This window comes from Pristiophorus japonicus, chromosome 19 (assembly GCF_044704955.1).
Source record: "Pristiophorus japonicus isolate sPriJap1 chromosome 19, sPriJap1.hap1, whole genome shotgun sequence".
Classification (NCBI taxonomy): Eukaryota; Metazoa; Chordata; class Chondrichthyes; family Pristiophoridae; genus Pristiophorus; species Pristiophorus japonicus.
In genome coordinates this window covers 74,204,783-74,209,474 of record NC_091995.1, presented here as the reverse complement: position 1 = coordinate 74,209,474, position 4,692 = coordinate 74,204,783, and the positions used below count along the sequence as shown (strand labels likewise).

At 45.3% G+C, this 4,692-nt stretch overlaps 1 pseudogene; it reads right to left on the bottom strand.

Annotated features, from left to right (window-relative positions):
* Window positions 1-3,737: 3,737 nt before the first annotated feature.
* Window positions 3,738-4,473, bottom strand: LOC139230266 (uncharacterized; annotated as a pseudogene).
* Between the last annotated feature and the right edge of the window lie 219 nt (window positions 4,474-4,692).

Below are 4,692 nucleotides of genomic sequence, written 5' to 3'. Positions count from 1 at the left end.
CTACTTTCTCTCGTTCCTTCATCTTCTGTCTCTCTCCTTTCTCCTCTCTCTCTCTCTCCCTCTCTTTCTCGCTCTGTCTCCTTTATCCCTCCTTTCTCTTTCCTTTCTCTCTCTCACCTTTCTCTCTCCTTTCTCGCTCTCTCACTGCTTTCTCCCTCTCTCATTTCTCTCTCTCCATTCTTTCTCTCGCTCTCTCTCCTTTCTCTTTCGCTCCATTATTTCTCTCCCTCTTGCCCTCGCTCCTTTCTCTCGCTCTTTCCTTTCTCTCTCTCGCTTTTTCTCTCCTTTCTCTCTGTTCTTTCTCTCTCTTTCTCCTTTCTTACTCTCCTCACTCTCGCTCTCCTGTCTCTTTTTCTCCTCTCTCTCTCCTTTCTCTTTCTCTCATTTGTCTCGCTCCTTCCTCCTCTCGCTCTCCTTTCTCTCTCTCGCGTTTTTCTCTCTCCTCTCTCTCTCTCACTCTCTCTCTCCTTTCTCTCTCCTTTCTCTCCCTCTCTTTCTCACTCGGTCTCCTTTCTCTCTCCTTCCTTTCTCTCTTTCTCACTCTCTCCTTTCTCTCCATCTTCTTTATCTCCATCTTGAAATTCTTTCTCTCACTCTCTTGTTTCTCTTTCTCCATTCTCTCACTCTCTTTCTTGCACTGTCTCCTTTTTTGCTCCTTTCTCGCTCTCCTTTTTCTCTCACACTCTCTCCTTTCTCTTTCTCGCTCCATTTTTTTCTCCCTCCTTCCTCTTTCCTTTCTCTCTCTCCTTCCTTTCCCTTTCCGCTCTCACTCCTTTCACTCTTTCTCCTTTCCCTCTATCTCCTTTCCCAATCTCTCCTTTCTCTCCTCTCTCTCTCTTCTTTCTCTCTGTCTCTCACTCTCTCCCTCCTTCCTTTCGTCACTTACTCTCTCCTTACTCTCCTTTCTCTCTCTCTTCTTTCGCTCTCTATATATCCTCTCTCCTTTCTCTCCTTTCTCTACCTCTCTCCTTTCTCTCTTTTCGCACTCTCTCTTGCACTCTGCTTTCTCTTTCTCCTTTCTCTCTCTCTCCGTTCTCTCCCTCCTTTCTCCTTTTTCCTTCTCTCCTTTCTCTCCTTTCTCTCTCTGCATTCTCTCCCACCTTTCTTTCTCGGCTTTCTCTCTCTTTTCTCTCCTTTTTCTCTCTGCTTTCTCCGTTTTCAGCTTCTTTCTCTCTCGCTTCCTCTAACTCCTTTCTCTTTCTCTCCATTCTTTCTCTCCCTCTCTCCTTCCTCTTGCCCTCTCTCTCCTTTCTCTCTCCCTCTCTCCTTTCTCTCTCCTTTCTCTCTCACGTCTTTCTCTCCTACCTTTCTCTCTCCTTTCACTCTTTCTTCTTTCTCTCTCACTCTCTCCTTTCTCGTTCTCCTTCTCTCTCTGCATTCTCTCCTTCTTTCTCTCCTTTCTCTCTCTTTCTTTTCTCTCTCTTTGTCTCCTTCCTTTCCCTCTCTCCTTTCTCTTCTTTCACTCCTTCTCTCTCCTTTTTCTCTCCTTTCACTTTCTCCCTTCTCTCTCCTTTCTCTTTCTTTCCATTGTTTCTCTCCCTCTCTTCTTCCTCTTGTCCTCTCTACTCCTATCTCTCTCTCTCATTTCTTTCTCTCTCTATCTCTCCTTTCTCTTTCTCTCTCTCTCTCCTTTCTCTCTCCTCTCTCTCACTCTCTTGTTTCTCTTTCTCACTTCCCTCCTGTCTTTCTCGCTCGGTCTCCTTTCTCTCTCTACTTTCTCCATCCTTTCTCTCTCCTCGCCCTCCCACTCTCTCTCCTTTCTCCCTCGCTCCTTTCTCGTTTCTCGTTCTTTCTCTATCTCTCCTTTGTCTCTCTCTCTCCTTTATCGCTCTTCTTTTGCTTTCTTACATTTTACTCTCCTTTCTCTCTCTCTCTCTCTCTCCTTTCTCTCACTTGCCTTTCTCTCCTATCTCTTTCTCGCTGCCTTCCCTCCTTCTTCTCTCTTGTTCACTTTTCTTTCTCTCACTCCATCTCCTTTCTCTCACTCTCTCGCTGTCTCTTTCTCCCTTCTCTCCTCTCTCTCACTCTCTCGTTTCTCTTTTTCCTTTCCCTCATTCTCTTTCTCGCTCGGTCTCCTTTCTCTCTCTTTTCTCTCTCCCTTCTTTCTCTCTTTCTCTCCCTTTCTCCATCCCTTCTTTCTCTCCTTGCCTTCCCTCTCGCTCTTTTCTCTCTCGTTCTCCTTTCTCTCGCTCTTTCCAACTCTCTCTCTCTTCTTACTCCTATTTCTCTGTCTCTCCTTTCGCGCTCTCCCTTCTCTCTCCTTTCGTGCTCTCCTTTCTCTCTCCTTTCTCGTTCTCCTTTCTTCCTCTCCTTCCTCTCTCTCGCTCGCCTTTCTCCCTCTCCTTTCTTCACTCTCCCTCCTTTTTCTCACTCTCTCCTTTCTCTTACGCTCTCTCTCTCTATCTCTCTCTCTCCTTTCTCTTTCTCTCTGTCTCTTTCTCCTTTCTCTTTCTCTCTCTCACTTGCTCACTCTCAATTCTCGCTGTCTCTCTCCTCTCTCTTTCTCTATCTTGCTGTCTTCCCTCCTTTCTCTCTCTCTCGCTCTCTCTCTCTCTCTCCTTTCTCTCACTCTCCTTTTTGTCTCTCTTCTTTCTCTTTCTTTTTGACTCTCGCTCCTTATTCTCTCTCTCCTTACTCTTTGTCTCTCTCTCTCTCTCTTGCTCTCTCTCTACTTTCTCGCTCAATCTCTCTCCTTTCTCTTTCTCTCCATTATTTCTCTCCCTCTCTCCCACTTGCCCTTTCACTCATATCTCTCTCTCCTTTCTTTCTCGCTCTTTCTCTCTGTTCTCTCTCACTCTCCCTTTTCTCTCTCTCCTTTCTCTCTCTCTCACTCGCTCGCTCTTATTTCTCTCTCACTCTCTCTCGAGTTTCTCTTTCACCTCTCTTTCTCGCTCGGTCTCCTTTCTTTCTCTCTTCTCTCTCTCTCCTTTCTCTCTTTCTTTCTCTCTCGCTCCTTTCGCTCTCCCTCCTTTCTCTCTCTCTCTCTTTGCCCTCTCTCTCCTTTCTTTTTCTCTCCTTTCTCTCTCCCTCTCACCTTTCTCTTTCTCATTTCTCTCTCTCTCCTTTCTCTCTCACACCTTTTTCTCTCTCTCTCCTTTTTCACTACTTCCTCGTTCTCCTTTCTGCTTCTCTCCTTCTCACTCTCTCTTTTCTTTCCTCTCTCTGTCTATCACTCTCTGTCTATCACTCTCTCTCTCCTTTCTCTCCTTTCTCTCCTTGCTCTCTCTCTTGCTCACTCTCTCTTTTCTCTCTCTTACTCTCCTTTCTCCTTTATCTCTCTCCTTTTTCTTTCTCCTTTTTCTCTCCTTTCTCTCTCTCTCACTCTCCTTTCTTTCTCCCTCTCCTTTCTGTCTCTCTCCTATCTAGCTCCCTCTCCTTTCTCTCTTTCTCTCCATTCTCTTTCTCTTTCTCTTTTCTCTTTCTCTCTTATCTCTTTCTTGCTGCCTTCCCTCCTTTCTCTTTTGCTCTCTCTCCTTTTTATTGCTCCCTTTCATTTTTCTCGCACTCCCCTTTCTCTTTCTCTCTCTCCTTTCTTTTTCTCTCTTTCTCTCATTTCTCTTTCTCTCACTTGCTCTATCTCTCCTTTCTCACTCTCTCTCTCCTCTCTCATTCTCTCATTTCTCTTTTTCACTTTTTCTCTCCTTTCTCTCTCTCTCCTTTCTCTTTCTCTCACTCCTTCCTCTTCTCTTTCTCTCTCCTTTCTCTCACTCTCTCTCTCTTTCTCTCTCTCATCTCCCTCACTCACTCTCTTGTTTCCCTTTCTCATTTCCCTGCCTCTCTTTCTTGCTCGGTCTCCTTTCTTTTTCTTTTCTCTCCCTTCTTTCTCTCTTTCTCTCTCTCTCCTTTCTCTCTCACTCCTCGCCCTTTCTCTCTCTCTCCTTTTTCTTTCGCACCTATCTCTCTCTCTCCTTTCTCTCTCTCCTTTCTCTCGCTCTTTCCACCTCTCTCTCTCTCCTTTCTCCCATTTCTCTCTTTCCTTTCTCTCTTCCTTTCTCTCTCTCTCTTTCCTCTCTCTCATCTTTCTCTCTCTCTCACCTTTCTATTTCTTTTTCTTTCTCCCTACTTTCTCTCATTCCTTGCTCCTCTCTCCTTTCTCTCTCTCCTCTCTCTCTCTCCCTCACTTTCTCGCTCTGTCACCTTTCTCTCTTTCTCCTTTATCTCCTTTCTCTCTCTCTCTCCATTCTCTCTTTTCTCTTTCTCTCCTATCTTTTTCTCGCTGCCTTCCCTCCTTTCTCTCTCTTGCTCTCTCTCCTTTCTCTCACTCCATCTCCTTTCTTTCACTCTCTCTCTTCTTTTTCTCACTATTTCTCTCCTTTCTCTTTCTCTCTCTCCTTTCTCTCGCTCTCTTTTCTCTTTCTCTCACTTGCTCTATCTCTCTTTTCTCGCTCTCTCTCTCTCCTTTCTCTCTCGCTGCCTTCCCTCCTTTCTCTCTCTCTCCTTTCTCTTTCCTTTCTCGTTCTCCTTTCTCCCTCTCTCCTTCCTCTCTCCTTTCTCTCTCCTTTCCCTCTCTCTCCTTTCTCTCTCTCTCTCATCTTTCTCTCTCTCTCCTTTCTCTTTCTCTCTCTTTCTCGCTCCTTTCTCTGTCTCCTTTCTCTCTCCCCTTTCTCTCTTTCTCTTATCTCTTTTATTTCTGTCCCTCTACTTTCTCATTCTCCTTTCTCCCTCTCTCCTTTCTCTCTCTCTCTTTTCTTT